Genomic DNA, 21597 nt, shown 5'->3' with positions numbered 1-21597 from the left:
CAACAAGGTCAACTACAAGGTCAGGATAGACTCAGACAAAGGGGAATGACAAAGTCTTCTTCAGCTATGTCCAGAACCCTAAAGGTAACACACAGCATGTGTCGAACTTGAGGTGAATGGTACCACCTTCACCGATTAAGGTGATATAGAAAATCTACTGACTGATAAATTCATCTTAAACTTCACCCTCTACTCCCCCCAGCTCCTCTGGGTGAAATGCTCTCCAGTATACTTTTTCCAACTATTAGCAGGGACTTGATGCTGGCAGCACTTCCTAATGTTAAGAACACCAACTCTATAGTTCCCAAAGACATCCCCACTTAGTTCCTGAACAATCCAAAACATGATCTATCAGAACCGTGTGAGACACTCTTCTACCCAGCCTTGAAACAGGATATGTTCCTAGTGAATGATGGACAGCAACAGTCATTTCTCTTCACAAGGTTGGACCATCAACCAATCCAGGGAACTAGAGAACAATCAGGTTAATGAGTCTAATATACAAAACCATGGAAGAAATTATCACGGAAATGATAAACAAAGGCATTGGCAAACTACAGACACTGGACCCACTCAAATTTGGCTTTGTTAAGGGAAGGCAATGCCTACTAAACTGGATAGAATTCTTTGAATGTCTCCAAGACAACAGCCGAGGGTAAAACAGTGCATACTATGTTTCTTGACCTTGCCAAGGTATTCGATATAATATCCCACTGTAGCATAGTTGACAAGCTCTCTGAATTAGGCATAAATACCTGTGTAACCTACTGGATTGCAGGCTCACAGACTGGACCTAAGAAGTCAGGAATGGTGAAACCATCTCCGCCAAGAGACTGGTCAATAGTTGAGCACTGCAGGGCAGTGTTCTGGGTTTCCTTCTGTTTAAGATCTACTTCTTGGAAATCAGGGCTAACGTTCAAGGACTCTGGCTCACCAGCTTCACAGATTGCTATAAATTGGGAGCTGTTATAGATTCTCTCCAAGACACCAGCACCTTGCAAGAGGATTTAACACAGAAAAATGACTGGTGCCAAAGCCATCATCTAAAGCTCAATGCAAAGAAAAGGCATTATACTACACTTTGGGAAACTGTCAACCCAAGTAAGTTACTCCACCAATAAAACATCCCTAAGAGTCGATCCAGTAGTAGGGGATCTGGGAATATACGTAGACAGCAATCTGGCCTTAATTAACATGTAATTATGATAGTAAGAAAATCAGTCTGTGTCACCCAACTTATAGGTAAAGGTATGGTACTGAGGTCCATTGAAGGTATAGTACCACCCTACTCGGCCCTTATTAGACTTATCATTGAGTATAATGCCCCCTTTGGCATGTACCTAACCAGACACTTGCAACAATTAGAACACCCACAAAGATTTCTCACCAGTAGAATTCAGGGCATGAATACCTTGTCCTACCCTGATTGCCTAAAGGCTTTGGCTCTGTATTCAGTCTCCTACAGGCTGCTGAGACGGGTCTTTGCCTGGCTTACAGGGCTTCCTCCCATTCAGCCATATCTGCTGCACATGCACAAAACAAACAGCACCAGAAACACTAGATCCAGGGATCAAAACTTCGCTTGTAACATAGAAGAATGTGCTGGAGAAACAAATATGTGTCCCAAAGGATCCTCACAGTATGGAATAGGCTCCCCACCCATGTAAAACAGAGTTCATCCCTGAACCTATTGAAACAAAAACTTGATAATTGGATGGGAAATTGTAGATTTTCCCCTGGTCTGGCCCCCATGTCCCTTATGGAGAGAAGCTGTCAATCCAGACAAATGCCCAGCATTACACAATATGCTATTGACTATTTGTACTATTCACCCACTAGAAGACATTCGCTCTAGCAATACTTTTACTATGTATCAGTAAGACAGTCAACACTGCTGGAGACTCTCTCTACTCTCATTATGTGTCAAAACTATGGAATGAAATCTCACAGTTAAAACTTTGCTTAAACAAGACCTATAACAAATATGGCCCTATTCTTCCTTCTCACCTGGTTAGCTTTACTCAGAATAATTTTCTGCAACTCTTACAGACACTTTGTTTTCCAATCATTTTATACCTTATTGCTCTTCCTCATTCTGCACATATTTGCTAAACTCTTTCTCCTCCACCTTTTCTCACACCCCATCACTAACTACAATTCCTACTCTGTCCATTTATCTTCCTGCTCATTTCCATAACTTCTCCTTTCATATTTCTCATCATCTTTTAAGCTAAATTCTAATTGTCTGTCTTTAAATTATTACTAAACTCAAAAACATCCCAGTTTGATCTTTTCCTTGCAGCTCTCACGCTATAAATACAGTTGTATTGTATGTTATTTCTCTACTCAATAATTAACCAGCTTGGGTTAATTTCTCTCTTTTTTGTGTTAAAATGCTATGTTCATGTAAGAAATATTTAAAAATCATGTAAATAAGCTCATGTATAGATGTTTTTACCCTGCAATTATAAATAAACATCGTGTGTAACTTAAATGTGGAGCTTTTCTTCCCGGGCCTCTGCTGAAAATGGGATTTACCTAGTCAGAATTTTCCTGATCAACAAAGACAAATAAAAAATAGTAAGAAAAGTATTATCCCAACTAACACTGCCCCTACAAATCTCTTAGTTACCCCCTACTAACATGCACCCCCCCACCTGTATAGATGCCCATGATGCTCAGGATCCAAATGGATTTGGGGTGTGTAAGAGTTCTAGTGGTTGTTAGTCTAATAACAACTTATGAACCTATGTGTTTGTATATGTGTGGGTATATATATATATATATATATATATATATATATATATATATATATATATATATGTATATGTATTATATATATATCTGGGTTCTGGCACGTAAATCATGAGCCAAATGCCCGCGAGCTACAACGCCAAAAGCAGTAGGCCGCAGCACTGCTAGATCATTGTGCAGTGCTGCCACAAGAGAGATATGCTGTGGGAATCCACGCAGACAGGAAAAGAGACAAAAGGAGACATTCCCTAATGTAAATAAGTGGGCTGTTTCCTGACAGTGGAAACAGCCACGCTAGACAAGTGATCGGCAGGACAAGTGGTTAAGAAGGTCCAAACACAGAAATAAAGAAAATGCAGCTTACTAGTAGCCCTGCACAAGCATACACATCCCCCAAACACAACCTGTACAGTAAACCTCACTGTGGTAAGCTGTCGGACAGAGAATGCCAAAGAAGCTGCAGCTACAGCTGAGAGATACCCTTGTACATGTGCACTGTACACAAGTTTCAACAAAACAAGCATCCCTGCCCATACACCCCAACTGTACAGTTTTTACAGACTACCCGGAGTTTTGCAGAATATGTTTGGCCCGGATTCACTTTAGAAGCTTGAAATACTGAAATGTTGACATTCAGTATTTCGAGCCCATAAAGTGGAATCCTGAAAAGCGCTAAAGCCCAGAAGCACGAAATTCAAAACCTCGGATACTGGAGGTTTTGAATTTCGCACTTCTGAGGTTCTGCTGTCGTTACGCATTCAGGTAAGTGTGTGTGTGTTAAGGGTTTTGTGTAGGGGCTGTGGTGTGTGTTAGTGTGTTTTGCTGCTGTGATGTGCATGTGCGAGCAGAATGTAGATTGTGTGGTGGTGTTGCGTGTGTGTTTGTGTGTAGTGCGACCTCGGAGTTAGAATATTTAAGTAGGGGGAGTGTGGGGGGCACAGCCCCCCCCACATGGGGGTGCAGGAGGGCTTGCTCCCCTGCTTTTAAGTAGTAGAGTGCTTGTGTTTGTGTGTGGGGAGGATGGTGTGTGTGTGTGTGTGTGTGTGTGTGTGTGTGTGTGTGTGCGCGCGCGTTAGAAGTGTGAAATTCAAAATCTCCGGTTTGCGAGATTTTGAATTTAGCGGTTCTGTGTTTTCGTGGTTTTAATGATTCGACTTTATAGCTTCGAAATACTGAATTTTGATATTTCAGTATTTGGAGGATATAAAGTGAATCTGTTTGGCCCATATGTCAAACTATTGTGGCTGTCTGGCAGAGTAGTGGCAAATCATTGTACATAGGAGTTAGAAAATAATGATAGACACTTGAGTTTCAGACATCATACCATTCAGAAAATACATGCTAATGCACAACCTGTTATTCCACTAACTTTTCAAATTTGTAAAGGCAAAATGTGTCCCTATGTGTACCACTGTTGGTATGGCATTGTTCAGACTAGTTATCCTAAGAGGTTGAGAGGTATGCCTGCAACAGAAAGGCACTGTCCTGCCAGAGCCACCATAGTGCAGTGGCAGGTGGAAACATGTCAACCCTAGCAATCATAGACCACCTACCCAACAGGGCAAAAGCAACCACTGTAGAAGGGAACACTGACAAAAAGGGGAGGGAAAGTATGAATGGGACACAAAAGAGTATCACCCCACCTCCAAGTCCACAGCAGACTGTAGACCAGTGAAGAAGCATGTGTGTAATGTGGGGGTTGCCAAACCCATCCAATGGTTGTTCCAGCTGGGGTATGCACATATGTAGAGACATGTAGGCAGAAAAGGGTGTTACACAGGGATGCAGCCCTATGTAATCTCTGTCACTGAAACTGAAACTGGGCCCCCCACCCTGATTGGCCAGCAGCAATAGCTGGAAGTTAAAGGGAACTTGTGCAGTACATGCAGAACCAGTGGTGTAAGCAAGCTGGGAGACTCCTGCTGGACTACATTCACTTGTCAATTCCACGGCTGTGTGAACTGCACGTAGAAAATCCCTAGCAGGACAGATAGTAAGAGCAAGGTGGTGTGTATACTGCTGCAAGGGGCCACTGTGGCAGACAGTGCTAATACAGAAGGGTACAAAACAAGGTGCTGTACAGCAAGTGTCTATATTATAACATCAAAGTTTTATTACTTCGAATGTTATAATATCAAACTCTTTAGAGTGAATGCTGACAATAGTGAAGACTCGGAACATCAAAATTTTACCTAGGGTAAGATTTCGGTGGTCCGTTCCATGGCTTTGCTATTTACAGCACTGTGGTGCGATGGTTACGGACCGGGTTTAGGGAAGTGAGCGAACGGAGATTACAGATTGGGTTCAGGTAAGTGTGGTGCGATGGTTATGGACCAGTTAAAGTTAAGTGAGCGAATGGACTGGGGTAAGGTGAGTGTGTGGTAGTTAGGGACTTTAGGGTTAGGGCGCAGGTGAGATGAGTGTGCGGTAGTGACAGACTTTAGGTTTAGGGGCGGGTTAAGTGAGTTAGGGTTAGGGCGTGGGTGAGGTGAGTGTACGATAGTGACAGACTGTAGGGTTAGGGGCGGGTTGAGTTAGGGTTAGGGTGCAGGTGAGATGAGTGTGCGGTAGTGGCAGACTTTAGGTTTAGGGGCGGGTTAAGTGAGTTAGGGTTAGGGCGTGGGTGAGGTGAGTGTACGATAGTGACAGACTGTAGGGTTAGGGGCGGGTTAAGTGAGTTAGGGTTAGGGCGCAGGTGAGGTGAGTGTGTGAGAGTTACGGACCTTAGGGTTAGGGTTTGGGTTAAGGTAAGTGGATAGATAGTAGTCTATGAACAGTTTAGTGTAGGGTTAGATGTAGGATTTTAAGTGTATGTTTGTGGATTGCAGTTGTTTTGGTGTGCTTGTGTTGTGTGTGCGTATGCTTCTTGGAACAGCAAATTTTTTCCCTGGGAAAAAATTTGCTGTTCTGAGTGTTCGATGTTATGATTGTTCGACTGAAATGGGTCGATATTCTAACATTCAAAATTTTGAGCGTTCCATGTTATAATATAGACCCTACAGCAACATACCCAAAGTCTGATAGTGGCCTGTACTGAAGTTGTGTCTACATTCTGTTCCTTGCTACACTGGATGTGATGGATACCGAGAGGCCATCTACAACTAGTGTTGCCATGATGGAATCTGTGTACATGTATATCCCAGGTCAGCTTGGCAACAGATACAGCACAGTGCCCAGCCAATGGGGCAAACCAATGCTGGTAGTAGAGGGATACCTTTACCATTTATAGCATGAAGCACCCCCTAATTGGTACTGGGCATGTATTGAGCAGAGAATAAAGGCCTGCAGAGGTCATGCTATCACTGTTCACCAGGATGAGGGGGAAGAACTGCTGAAATCACTGCCACACCTGATGGCCTAGATGCAGCAACTGCCCAAGTGGCTATGCTGCGAGCAGATCTACGGCAGAGGGTGGTAACCGGCAATGAACTGACCAGTCTGGTAATGCAGAATGTCCTAGGCATAGCGGATGACAATGTTCTACAAGTGATGCCTTGCCATGCCACCTTATGTTGTAGCATCACCAGGTACGGCAGAGGGCACGGGCATCCATATCCACACCTCCAGCAACACTTGCAGATATTGATGTCAGCCAGTATCCACTCTGTAGTGGCAGCTTTATCGTCTGTAGAAAGTCTGATATGGACGGGACTGATTCCTTGGTTCTACTAACTACAGCACAAAATCTGGCAGATTTGTGCAGGTCAGACATCATACTTGGGGGTGGCACCTTCCAAACACGAGCTGATATTTGCCATCAGCTGCATACTTTACATGGGTGTGTTGGCACCCCCACCTCAGCAAGGATTGTCCCCCGGTGTACTGTCTAATGGCACGGAAATCAGAGTCTGCATACAACAATATGTGGGAGATACTGAAGGGTATGGCTGCAGATCAGGGATGCACCTTGGCTCCACGGAACATTATGACTGATTTTGAGAAGGTAGCAATCCATGCCAGCTGAAAGATATTCCCTAAGAGTATTCTGAAGGGGTGCCTATTCCATTTTGCACAGATCATTTGGCACCAGATCCAGCATCACCACCTTGTGACCCTGTGAGGTACGGACACTGCATTTTCAATGGCCATGCACAAGCTGATTGCGTTGGCATTCCTACCACTGGAAGATGTTATCTCCGCATTTCTGGACATTGTGGCTACCTTACCTGACTGTGCTAAGTCTATAGGTGTATTTCTCGACCATCATTATGTGTGTGACCGACCACAGAAGTATGCATCCCACTGCTCAGCACACCAACGCCTGCCAGCTTCCTACCCATTGAAGCTTTGGAATGTGTGTGATGTCTCTGACATGGACTTCCCATGGAGTAATAACCAGGTGGAGGCATGGCATCATCAGCTGAAAGTGTTACTTAGACACCCTACAGTGCAGTTGTCCAACCTTCTGTCTATTCTGCAAACAGGAACAGAACCTGACAGATACCTGAAGGGAGTCAGTTTTGAGGGGGATGCCTGTGACACCACGTAGGAAGGCTGTTGCTGTAAGGGAGTGTCACCTAAAGCACATCTTGCAACATAAGTGTGACTACAGTGATGTGCAGGATTTACTAAGTGCTGTGGCACATTTCTACAAGTTGTGAATATATTTGGGTTTAGTACGCACCAAGCACTACGCACATCACTTTACATGTTGTGTTAATAAAGGCTTTGCCCACAGCACACGGATTTCACAGTACCACTTTCATGCCCACTTGGCATCCAGTGACGGCCACATGTTCGACTGACAGTCGCACATGTTGGCTTCTGGGGGGGGGTGCAGAGTGTATCATTATGGGGGTTTGTGTCTGCCACCTATGGTTAGGGTGAAGGGGGTCCCTCTATTCCCACAGGGAATTGTCCACAAGCATTTCTCACTGCCGGTAAACTACCAACCTGCCATGTGTTCACATCCAGCTGTCTCACAGGTGGATGTCGCACTGCCTAGGCACCTGAATCCTATATATATATATATATATATATATATATATATATATATATATATATATAAAATATATGTATGTATGTATATATATATATATATATATATATATATATATATATATATATATGTACATGCCTGTGTGTGTTTGTTTGTTGAGCACTATATTCAAGTCTTCTATAACATATATGGTGGATGTTGAATATTTCTTCCAACAGCAATTACATATCTAACACTGACATTTAAACATTAGTTAAATGAATATTTTACATGAAAAATATAGAAAGTTAATATTTAATATCCCTACTCTCCTCTATGGTACCCTCATTTTCACTAACCTACACACAACTCTTAAGAACAAATTACAGTCCTTCTACTTCAAAATAACAAAATTTGCCACCAATATGCTAAATCGAACACACCACTACCAAGCCTAAAAATGTTTAAACTGGTGTGAATTCTCCCACTATCTGCAATACTCCCAACTAACACTCACCCACAAACTACTGAATAACCCTAATTATTGCCTCTCTCTTCAGACCATGCTACAAACATACACCCCAACTAGATATCTCAGGTCTTCAACTAAACAGCTCCTAAGCGTATCAAAACCCAGCAAACGTGCAGGACAAAGCCTTTATTCCTTCACCATTGCCAAACTTTGGAATGCTCTACCTTCTTCTATTACTTAAATAGATTCCATCAAAGCTTTCAAAACTGTACTAAAGTCCCATTACCTTGATAATCAAACATGTTCCTGCAACAACTGGCCTAAGCCACCATGACTATAATACATTCACTAGAAATTACCTAATAATATTCCTTAATTGTTCATCTACCAATTTTTGCTCTTCCTATTTTATTGCTTATTTCTAGACTTACTCAACTATAAGCTATTTGGACTACTCTAGCAGGTTAGTAGATTAACCCTATTCTTGGAATGTCTAACTATATGACAAACAAAAACAAAAAAAAAAAAAACAAAACAAAAAAAATATATATATATTCCGTATATACTTTCTGTAATTGATGTTTATTCTGTATAGTTAATGATAGAATGTCTGTATTCGAACTGTATTTTAGAGGTTATATTCTGTTTTGTCTCATTGTAACTGTTCTTCAGCTTCTTTTATACACTGTATATACTTGCTGACACAATGATATGCCATGTCTTTGTAACCTATTTTTGGAGCTTTTCTCCCTGGGCCTCCACTGAAAATGGATTGCTGATCCAGTGAACTTTCCCAGTTACCAAATGTCAATAAATAAATAAATAAATAAATAAATAAATAAATTTAGTGCTAATAAATGGAATGCAAACACCTTAACAGTCTACTTTGTAAGTGCAATAATGCCTTCCAACAGAAGGGCTGTCTACCTATGGAAGGTCCATCATTTTTCCTGAAACAGCCATTCTGACCAGCATTATTGCTTGCTTAGAAATGGTTATGATTGCACCTTGTGACAGAGTAGTGTATAACTCACTTATTTTCCTGCTACTTTTGTAACAGAATCAGTGCATTCAATGCACTAAAACTACAGTTTTACTGTTCTATTTCTATGCAAGTTCTGTCTATTTCAAAACTAGCTCCTTTTCATTTTCAGGAGAACTGAGCAACATACGTAGTATTTATTATTTAAATATATCCAAAACTGCAGATTGTTCAGGAAACTACTTGGGTGTATACGGACAAGAAAGAAAATAGAAATCTTAAGTCTCATTGTATTGTTAGTTGTCAGGCTCTGGTCAACACTTTATGTAAGCCATCATTCAAAAAATGCTGGAGAATACTTATATGCAGACATTTAAACAGCACTTGTACTTTGGCCATCAGCAAGTAAAATTGGATTTCATTGTATTATCAGTATGCTATAACTGTCACTAAAGCTTGTTTTATGTCCTGAGCCACCAATGTTTGCATACAGATTTTTCTTTTTGTTCTGTTTAATTGATCTCTGTAGGGGAATGAAAGTCAACAAGATGGAGCTTATTTGCATCCCAGTATTGTTAACCCACAGTAATGTATTTGCATTACAGGTCTGATAGTAGATGCAACACTCAGGCCTAGCAGACAAAGAATTTAGCCCATTTGTACCTGTCAGTGTTTTCAATTGTATAAGGCCTACAGGACTGTCATGCCTACTTTCCTGCTTCACCTTAAACTACTACACTGATGTGAGGCTACTTTTCTGCGGTTATCCTTTTCTTTCAGAGCACCACAGTCTCCACTTAGTACTGCTTCCTGATTACCCTATAAAATTTTAGACCCAGTCTCTCTTTTTTTATTCAGCATTTTTGATGTCTACTTATACTCTTAACACCAAAAAGACACATCTCTTTTTCTGATATTCAGAAAGAGATTGAAACCTTTGAAATAAATAAATAAACATGCAACCAGACTAGTGGTATTTTTGACATTATTCAATGATTGCCATTAACAATCAAAAATGAGCACTCTGATTGGTCAGCCCAACCAGTGTGCCAGTTATAAATCGAACATATACCAATGGAAAAAAGTCTGGTCGCCCGGACTTTCTTCTATTAAGATATGCTATGAAAATTCTACTTTTCTTTAATGTTTTTTTTAAAAAAAAATAAATTTATAAACAGGAAACTTTAAAAGAATGAGACAGATGGGACAGAGAAAAGTACAAGGATACTCAGGTACTTCATGCACAACTAGACAGACATACCTCGTTATCCTTATATTTTCTCTGTCTTGTCTCTCCTGTACATTTGAAGTCTCCCAAATTCATTTTTTTTTTAATTAAAAACAAACAAACAAAAAAAGCAATGAAAATATTCCTTTCTCTGTTGCTTCCTATACACAGCACTGATGTACTGCGTAAGCATGGAAACGTAAGTCCCATACACATGCACAGTACATCAAGAAAGCCCCAGGATACCAGGGAAAAATGTTGAAGAGCAGTATGGCACCCTTATACAAGGATATTATTTAAGAAAAGTAAGTAACTTTTTTCTTAAATAATGTCTTTGTATAATAGCAATAACCCATATCTGGGTGTGGGTAATGCTGATTTACCCATGGTTGGCTTTGTTTGGTCACTCAGGCTTCGCCTCAGGCCCAAACCACACCAATCTTGGGTAAATCCAGCATTTCCAACACCCAGCCATGGGTTGTTGCTATAATATAGTATTGGAATGCAATGCAAACATTGGTAGAACCTTGTCCTCACCACGTACATCTCTGCATTGCCATATATCTCAATCCTCTGTTAAGTTTCAGCCTTACATTAGATTGTTTCCTCCCTCCTAAGAGAGGGGTGAGCCAACAGTAATCTTACTCTCCCACCCTCCCTGGTCTGCACTTTCTTCCAGTACTACAGTCACTAGTCTACCCTGGTTTGCCTGGGTCACTGTCAGGGCATTATCTTTCTGTGCTAAGGAGATGGCCTTGGCCAAGACTAAATTGTACTTACTATATGTTGGGATGACTTTCTTATGCATTTTTTTTTAAATTTATCTAGGTATTTTTTTTTTTTTTTGCTGACTGTACCTAAGATCCAGTGAAAAAATCTCTCCTCTCCATCACCAAGGCTAACAATAATGCAGAGAAAGTGCTCTACTCCCACGCCATTGCCAGAAATTGGAACTCTCTTCCCTTATCCATGTCCACTGCCCCCTCCACATCCATATTCAAAAGCTCCCTCAAATTGCACCTTCTTAGTACCTGGTTATGCCCTTGTATCACATAACCGTACCCATACTACTATTAACTCCCCAAACTCCTCTCTGATCACATGCTGGATCTCTGATCCCCTGTAGGCTTGGTCATCTGAAAGGGTACTTTTAACTGTAGAATCTTACTCGATATATTTTCTTCCCTTACCAATGTATAACTGACATTGTCTTTTTACCCATGTTCTATATCTTCTTTTACCTGGAGTGTTTTATTAATTTCTTGTTATATTACTATGCTCAGCATATATGATAAAACCTGTTTTGTGTATTATGCTGGATGTACTGTAACTGACATTGTCTTTTATCTATGTTCTATATCTTCTTTTACCTGGAGTGTTTTTATTAATTTCTTGTTATATTACTATGCTCAACATACATGATGTAACCTGTTTTGTGTATTATGCTGGATGTACTGTATTTGTATAACTTGATGCTGGAGCTTTTCTCCCTGGGCTTCCGCTGAAAATGGACCTGGTCCAGTCGGACTTTCCCAGTTAACAAATGTAAAATAAAATAAATAAATAAATAATAATTTACAGTTCCTTTCTTACTGTCTTGCTATGACAGTAATATAACAAAATTAAATTCTGCAACAGTGCATCCACATAGCACGTGAGACAAAAATATGAAGATATTTACATATGAAAAAGTCATGGTACAAATTTCAGTAATATATTAACAGACAAACTATAGCACTTGAAAAAAGAAATGTATAGCACATATTGATAATACCGCTGTCAACAGATGTGTCGGAAGTATCCTACTACATGTTAACAAGCCACTACAAATGATCAGGCCAATGCTAGATTTATATTTTAAAAAGTAAATACTCAAATGCTGCAAGGGAACATGTGACAATCGTCAATTCCATAAAGAAAAGACTTGGAGAGTCAGTAGGAGGCAAGTCATAACAGGGAAATAAATTGGCTACACTAGAAATAAGTAATGTAGAGGAATATATAATGTGAGGCATGGTTAATAAGTTAGAGGGGACAGTTATAGAATGTTAGAGTGCTTAACACCATTGACACTAGGGTGAATTCTTGCAAATGATGTCTGACAACTAAGCTGCCTGATTCAATATGATAAATAATTTTAAAGGGATGGAAGTGCATGAAGTTCTGGTAGATGACCAGTGTGACATAACTCTTTGAGTACATGACTTGTTTGCAGACGTGTGGTACACTTTAAACAGCTGTTGATATAGCCCAGAAGGTAAGAAATAAGCTGTATTATGCAATGCAAGGGTTAATTCCTACAGTCATCACTTATGATGCTGTCCTGTTTTCTGCAAGTCGTTTAACAATACAAAGCTCCTGAGTCACACGTCATTGGTTTTCTCGTTGTTTCTTTGTTAGCAGAGAATAGAAACTACAACTTTGTCATAATGCATTTGTAAGGAAGAATTAGTAAGTAAATAAAAGGAAATTAAAATGTTAGAACTTTAAGAAAGTGAAAAAGAATTAAATGTGTAAAGTGGCTAAGGCAGATGTTCACAGAGTGGTCTATTTAAAAAAGATTGTAGACTTACTGCCTCAAACAGATCATGTTTAATCTTTAAGGAAAGGCGAGTCTTGACCTTTCACCCTAGGTGAGCTCTGATTGTATCCTGATGATCTGAAATACCCCACTAAAATTTCATAAAAATGACTGATTAATAAATTGTGACATATAATATGATTTACTGTAAAATCATGAAGCATTAGTAAGTGGTTATTTAAGCTGCACATACAAATGGTATAGCAAAAGCGTGAAGTTAACTATAATCAAAAGGTAAACCTTAAACTCTGTCTAGTACATAGTGGGAAGTATTAAAATGTGAACCAGTTAAGGACGGCACAAAATGCATACAAAGATGACAGGTTCGGTGTGGGAAAAGGATTATATGGGAGGGAGGAAAACGAGAAGGTTGATTACAGAATCATGACATTTAAGCTTGGGCTAGGTTATGGCATGGAAAAGGTGAGTTTAGGTGGATGTTAAAATAATGTGGACTTAAGAAGTATCAGATTACCATTGTTAAATGACTGCAATAAAACATGAAGCACTAAGAAATTTGTTTTGCTTTCTCTGTGTATCAGGTAGTCAAAATTGAAAGCAGTTGGCAAGCAACAAGTCTTATTACATCTTCTTAGTGTGAAGTAAAAAGTTTATTTCAGTGATATGCAGCAAAATATTATTTTTTCAGTTGCAGATAGATAAAAAAGCTCTTCCTCCTTTGTCACTATCAGACTACATGAAATTTCTGGTTTTATTAGGTACATATATCATTTTCTGAATTAAACTTAAATCATTAAACATTATAACTGCTCAGATCCTACTCTAACCCTGTTATATTAGTCTCTTCCTCCTCTGTATGATTTGTTCTCCTACCTACATGTGCAATTTACTAATGATTATGATTACTTTCTTGTGATTGAAAGTATGTTATTGTGTATCCATACAGTCTGATAATTATGTATTAACTATATACCATTACCCCCCACCCTATGCTAATTTATGTATATCTCTTTCACTTTGTATTTGTTCTGTACAATATTTGATTACCTGTGGAGCTTTTCCCCCAGGCCTCCACTAAAAATGGGTTTCTGATCCAGCGGACTTTCCCGGTCAACAAATAAATAAATAACTTGAATTTATACACTCTGTAATGCCTGAACATGTGTGTATTTATTTTGCAAGCTGGATGGATGTACGGATCACAGATATGAAGCAAGCAACCAAGAACTGACATTATCAGACAAACATGCATACGACATTTAGTGATCATCTGACATACTGCAATAATTTACATAGATGTTTTGTTTATGTAAAGACGTTTGTTATTATCTAGATGTGTAAACTGGCTGTCATTTCAGAAAATTGAAATCTCAAGTCAGTTGACTGGCACAGAGTCCAGCTGCATGTGTGCTGTCAGTACTGAGAGCTAAAGAGTACTTTCATGTGGCAAAAGGTAGCAGAAAGAAAATTGTTACTGCCATCTTAGGAGCCAGCAAAGAATGACAGATGGAAGCCTGCTCTGTCTGAAGCTGGTAATTACTGACGATCTATGATGTGTGTATGACCAGTGTTGTAACCTGGAGGTCCATACAGTGTAGCTCTGTTACAGCAAGGAGCTGGGTCCATGAACTGTTATCATACTTATCAACTGCTGCTATACCATATCAGGAAGGCTAACACAGCAGCATGTGCAATGACTTGTCTATGGCTGCTTGGTCTGACACCTCCCAGTCTTTTCCAGTAGATCACATGCAAGTGGGTTCATTTAGTAAAGTCATGTGACAATGGATATCCCACCTAAGTCAGGAGTATGTAGCACTGACCAGGACAACATCAGGCATGTGGGGCTGTGTTCAGTTGTAGCTTGCTGAAGAAATGGGTCAAAGAGGGGCTGTAATCCTTACTCTCCAAAGTCTAATTGCAAAAGGACCAGAATTTCTTAACTTTATTGAAGGAATTTAACTGCTTAACAAATGTGTAGAATTTTAACAGGTCATGTTTTCACAAAATAATAAAACAAAAAGTATATGCAGATAAATATGCTTAAACCAGAGAACTGCAGTACCCTTTGGGTGTTAGTGAAGTGTACTAGATGCAATGTTTGAAGTTAGTGTTTCCTTTTGCGTATGCAATAAAAGCTACTCAACTGTCATAAAAACTTGTTATATTACTGCATTTTATGTGTGCCTATTGATTTTCTCTTCAAAATTTCTATAACTCTTAGCATAATTAATCTACATGAATATCATGCACTTTAAAAGAGTAATAAAATACATAGTTTATGCTGCAGTATATATTACTCCTTAAATGTATTTACTTGCTGCTTCCTTGTAAATGCGATGTTTTAATGTTTTATACAACTTGAAATTAATTAGTTGAATATACTTAAATGTGCAGTCTTATGCCTCAAGCAGTTCTTTATTTTTTTGGATCCCCTTCTGTCATTGTACACACCCAGCGCTCTAGTGCCCCATGTCCAGACCACGTCTACCAGCCAATCTCTGCAACCTCCTAGATTTCTTCAGTCTGTGCTGGGGCCAGTCTTGGATCCTAATGGCATCACAGAGCTTCAGCCATCTCTACATCCATCTTTTTTCTTTGCATGCCGTACCCACTCTCCCTTCCTCATGATGACACGGTTGCATCTGAGAGCAAGCCTGCAATGGAGACATTGTATAATATCACCTCTCCTGCATGACAGCTCAGCCAGATCCACCTCTCTCCTTTTCTTTGGACAGCACCTCCTCCCAACAACATCCTTAGCATTCACCAGGGATCAACACAGGAGATGGCCATAGCCTTTCCCAGGATAGGCACTCCCATCCTTGTCTGCCACTCTGTCAGTCATCCAAACTGCTACTCGAACTCAGGTCACCTGGGCTGTAGTCAAGACTTTATCCCTATATGCCACTGGAACAGCTATATACTTCAAGAAGTTCTGATATACCTCACTTACCTTTATCAATGCCAGTAGTCTATGTGTTGACCTGCACAGGACCTACTTATAAATCAGCATGGCATCAAAACCATTTCCATATGAATTAAACATATGTAATATGGACAACTGTGTTTACTACATTGCAGTGACATCACAAATGTGGTTAGGTTTGTTTGGAGAGAAAATGGGAATGGGTGGAAAAAAGCAGTCAGCTTTATGACCTTGCAGAATCTGCTAAACTCTGTAAAGTACGAGTTACAAAACAATATACCTTCCTGGTCAATGTTTGCAGGTGAAAAATCTTACTTTGCTACTTGTGTGCTTTTGTGAGCTTTTACCTGTGACTGAAAGCAGCTGTATACCTACATTTTTGTGTGATTTGTTATTCTTTTGTTTCTTTATATTTTGCACAGGAAATTATATATAGCAAGGAACATACTTTATTGCACATTCCTGCATTACTCTTAAGAATGGGACTGACATTTATTCAAAATACTTTACCAGGAGTATGCATGCAATCATTATGCATGCTGCTCCTGACTGGGTATGGGCAGGGCTTCAGTTTCCATGTGTGGTAAATCACTGCCTGCCCTGGAACTTCAGATGACATATACTGCATCCAGATGTAGTCCTCACAGATTGATGCATACTCATCACTGGCCCCTAGAGTCAAGCAGTTGAGCAGGCATACAAATGTGCTGCAGTAACTGGCAGCTTTCTTTGATTTTATTATACGGGATTTTTTCTGTCTGTCAAAGCAAGCTACACATAACTTTTCATGCATTTAGCATTTAACAGAGCATGGACATGTCATCAGAATAAAATAAAAATAAAAACAAAAAAACAGTCTGGATTACAAACAAAGTTTTCATACCCCCATCAATTTAATATATTAGGCAGAGCTCTGAGTCAGACTAAAACTTGTGATCTACGTAATGGCTCTTGACTCCCTGTATGTTTCATTAACATGTGAGAGAACCAAACCTATGGTAAGCTGTGTACCAGCACATTAAACCACTAAAAGCTGAGTTAGTGTTCTCTGGTGTAATAACATCAGGTGTCTCTGTTAGTATGACATAATGCATTTCAGTTATATTATTAGTGGTTGCCTGCTTTAAACATTTGCAGCCATGAGATGTGTACCAGTTTCATTTTATTAAAGTTTACATTGATTCTGCTTGTCCTTGCCTTCTCATCAAGAAAACAAGGCAATCAAAAGCCTGTTGTGCTGTTCTCTGTCAGGAATTATCTACTACCGTTCCTTAGCCAAGTGCTGTACCTAATAATCTGACATAATCTGTAGGAACTGCATATTGTTCTGAGCTACAGGCTCTTGCAGTATTTCTTGTGCAGAAGAGTAATACACACCCATGGTCTAACAATTTTACTTCAGAATTAATCTAAAGAAGGCTGTGAGTTTATAAAATAATGAAAACATGTAGCAGGAGAAAGAGCAGTGTCTTTACTTACCTTAAACCTTCCGCTGTCTACATCTTCATATCTTGTGATGCGAGCAGAAATGCTTAGCCATCAGGTTTCTTTTATACTCAGCAAGAAGAGCTCTGGTCTGATTTCTTGTCCCCCACACTCTGTATTTGTTGAGAGGTCTAAAAATACTACAAAGGAACAATGAGTGTACTATACTCTTTCCATTATGATAGCCCACATTCTGTTATGACTTCAGTGATCAAAATGTTACGTCTGTATTTGTTATAGAAGACCTAAGTCAGGGGGCATTTGCACACTGAAAGTATTTTGTGAGGTGGGGGATGAGTTGAAGAATACCCTCAGTGAGTGACATTTTCTTCACATGCAGCAGGGCATTTGTTTCAGACCTATACCTGTGCTAATTATAGTTTTCAATCCTGTAGAAACTAATTTATAAGTAAGATGAACCATCAGACTCTTAAACAAAACCATTGCAGCAACAGTGTGTCTCAGTAACTGACAAAAAAGGTTTGTTTATCTGCATGGCCAAGTAGTAGTACTTGGATTCATTTCTCTCTCTATGAGTACATGCATAATGGCCATAATACTGCAGAAGAAAAATTTGTTTAGAAAGGTCTGCTACTTTTTTAAGTTTGTTAATTTTTATTTGTAAAATTCATTTAGTGTTGCAGCTGCTGCAGGATAAAAAAAATCTTTGGTACATCAACTTCATTACATCAATAAAATGATATTATTCTAGAATCTCATGCATCATCATGCAACAATCTGTCTAATCGTATCCCGAAGAAGCAGATAAATAATTTAGTTTAAAATTAATGTTTCCAAATCTATTGATAGCATTCAGAGCTGCAAATGAATCTGCATTTTAAGTATAAATAATTGCTGATCCCACCTTTGCGATTTTTACATTTTTTTAGTAAGGTAGCTTCTCTTCCCCTCAGGGTTTCCATATATTAGTCTTAGGTACATAGCATTTAACTCATTATTTTCAGAATCATGCTTATGATATACGAACATCTTTATGTAATAGTACACTTCTATGCGTCTAAATATGCTGTCTTAACTGGCATATAGTAATTCCAATACAAATATAACTTCTAACAGTAGGCATATATCACATATGATGTTACAAATAATATAACATCATGCCACACGGTATTTCCCATTAATAGGTAATCCTGGTTTGACCATCATATTAATATGCATGGCACAGTGACTACATCTATAACTGCATATAGGTGCAGCAGACTCAGAAAATGCACCTGCCTATGGCATTTGTTTTAGTAAAAGTGAAAGGTTAAACAATTTCCAGATTTTTACCTTTCATACAGGGATATAAAATTATGATATAGGCTCCAGCCACAGCAGTATCATTTGTACTTAACTATTTCTTTGATATGGGCTCTTTTAAGAGTGCACTTTATAATGTTTCTATTATTCACCTCAGATTCTTGAAAGATGGTGATGACCTAATTGGAATGGTACTGGCATATGTCCTTGCTTACTGTCCTGCATCAGTGTATATATCTATGATGAACAGCAATTTATATTAACAGTTCCTGTTACCAAAGGCTGATACATGTCTCAAATCTCCAAAAGTTCTGGGATATATCTATCCTCCCAATGCTCTTAACCATACTGAAGAAACTCATCAAGCCATGTTATAGAGCATGCAGTTAAGTAAAGTCTTGCCATTGTAGTATGGAGGATGTGCTCTGCATTATTTATTTATTTATTTATTTATTTCCATTTGTTGACCGGGCTAGTCTAACTGGATACATGTCCATTTTCAGTAGAGGCCCGGGGAGAAAAGCTCCAAGCATAGACAGAAAACTTATTATGCAGTATTAATATAAAAAATAAGCTATTATCAAGTACAAATAATAACAATATTTGAATATTGAAAGAAAAAAAAAGAAAAACAAAAGAATATGGTGTGTTGGGTTATTTAGAGGGGAATGAACTAAGATCAAATACAGAAGAATAAACAATATCTGACAGAAAAAAAACACAAAGAGTAATACATTTTAAAAAAGTTATAAAAAGTTTTTTTTTTTGTTTTAGTTTATTTGTTAGTACAGGTAGGAAACATAGTACAGCAGAAAGGACATTGAAAGGTTTGAGCAATATAGTACACTGCTGAAGTGAAGTAAAAGGGAGAGCAGGAATGGGTAAAGTGGAAAATCAGTCAGGGTTTGTGCAGGGACAAAGCCAGTGAGTTTTAAGATGTTCTTTGAGATGTTTTTTTAAAAAGATGTGTAGAAGAGAGAGTAAAAAGTTCACTTGGAAGCTGGTTCCAGGCTTTTCCCACTGTGTTAGTGAAAAGTGAGTCTCTAGCTTTGTTGTTAGATTTAATAGTGGAAACTAGAAGCTTATTGGCTGAGTGAAGAGTTGTAAGGTTTTTGTAAAGAGTAGTCAGATTAGTGAGGACTGGGGTATTATTAAGGTGGTAAAGTATCTTTTGGGTTATAGTAAGTTGATGACAGAGTAGTTGGTGCTGCAGTTCTAACCATCCCAATTGTGTGAGGTTGAGACAGTGGTGGGTTCTAAAAGGGTTGCCAGTGGCAAATCTAGCTATGTTATTGTAGCTAGTGGCAAGTTTGTTAAGGTTGTTTTTAGAAAGATTAGTATAAATGGCAGAAGCATAGAACAGGGTAGAGATCAGATGTGTCTGGGCTATAGTGGTTCTGGCTGTTGGTGTAAGGAAGGGTTTGATTCTATATAGGGAACCTAGTTTTTTGTTGACAGATTTTATGGTAGTGTTGATGTGATCGTCATAGCTAAGGTTGTTGTCTATGGTTATGCCCAGGAGACGGGTTGTGGTATCAGGGGATATGGTGGTTCTATTGTTAGAGGTTATAGTGAAGAGAAATTGTGGTGATTTTAGAGTAGGAGTAAAGAGTAATAATTTTGTTTTTTTGGGGTTCAGTAGGAGGCAGTGTTGCATGAACCAATTTTCAAAAGTATGAAATACAGATTGGGTGAGGGTCTGGAGTGAAGTTGGGGACCTAGCTGAGCAGATTAAAGTAGAATCATCAGCAAATTGTATGCAGGTGGCTTGAGGAATTTTAGTATTTAGGTTATTAATAAACATTGAAAAGAGAAGCGGGCCTAGGATAGAGCCTTGAGGTACTCCAAGGTTAATGGGGAGGGGAGTTGAAAGCTTATTGTCCCAAAGGACTGCTTGATGTCGGTTGTCTAAATACGATTTAAACCAGAGTAATGCCTGTGCGTCCAGTGAATGGGCTTTTAATACCTCAATAAGCAGATTATGGTTGACCATATCGAAGGCTTTTCAAAGATCAATAAACAAAGCGGAGGAAAGAGAGTTTTGTTAGGATTTTTGTTTATACAGTCAGAAAAGGATAGCAGGGCAGTTGAGGTACTATGGAATGGTCTGAAACCATGTTGGCAGTTGGCAAGTAAATTGTTGTGGAGAAGATGGTCAAGTAGTTGTTGGTGGATCCATTTTTCCATTATTTTAGCTATAGAGAGTAGGGCGATTGGTCTAAAGTTGGAAATATCAGTTGATGCCCCACCTTTGTGTAGAGGAATGATGTGAGAGACTTCCATATAAAGGGATTTTACTTTCTGAAATAGTTCTATTAATGATAGAAATAGGGTAGGCAATGGCTTTAGCTGCAATATGTAGGTATTCTGCTAGTATACAGTCAGCAGAAGGGGTGCATGGCTTGAGTTTTTGAAGGAGGTTACAAATGAGGGATGTAGGTACTGGTTGTATGTGAAAAGAAGGAACTGAATTTGTTGTGGTATTAGGTGGGAGGGAGCTAGTGGGTGGTAAAGTATTAGCTAGAGTTTGTATGGCTTCTATAAAGTAGTCGTTAAAGGAATCAGCTATTAGTTTAGGGTTATTGTGAGTGATTCCTGATGGGGTGGGAGACTTGGAGTGCCCTGGGTGAAGTAATTTGTTAGTAGCTGACCAGAAATTCTGTGTTTTTTGTTTGGGGGTTTGTTGGAGGTGAAGGTAAAAGCTTTTTTTGTCTAGCAGAATTTCTTTTTTGGTGGCATTTCTTAATTGTTTAAAGTAAAGGTGGTCAGAGTGGCTTTTAGAGGCTCTCCACTTGGCCCAGATTTTATTTCTTAGGAGGATTTCTTGCCTAGTTTGTTTTGTGAGCCATGGGGCAGTTTTGGTCTTTATTCGGGATGAGTGATAGGGGGCATGGTAATCTAGGATTTGAAGGAATCTAGTATTAAAGTAGGTGACTGCTTCATCAAGTTGAAGATTGAGCAGTGGTGACCAGTCACATGCCTTCAGTTCTGTTTGGAAGTTCTCAGGGTGTACTGGGCATCATA

General features: G+C 39.1%; 1 protein-coding gene across 1 annotated transcript in view; it reads right to left on the bottom strand.

The window, feature by feature from the left end:
* Positions 1 to 17339, bottom strand: part of LOC122795761 (kyphoscoliosis peptidase-like) — a 395881-nt gene extending 378542 nt beyond the window's left edge. The window contains exon 1 of the mRNA XM_044064081.1: positions 17305 to 17339. The gene's annotated coding sequence lies outside the window, so the exon portion shown is untranslated. The remainder of the gene's footprint in view (positions 1 to 17304) is intronic.
* Between the last annotated feature and the right edge of the window lie 4258 nt (positions 17340 to 21597).

This window comes from Protopterus annectens, chromosome 2.part2 (assembly GCF_019279795.1).
Source record: "Protopterus annectens isolate FY-2018-M chromosome 2.part2, PAN1.0, whole genome shotgun sequence".
Classification (NCBI taxonomy): Eukaryota; Metazoa; Chordata; order Ceratodontiformes; family Protopteridae; genus Protopterus; species Protopterus annectens.
The sequence above is the reverse complement of the archived record's forward strand: the minus strand, read 5'-3'. Positions and strand labels throughout refer to the sequence as shown.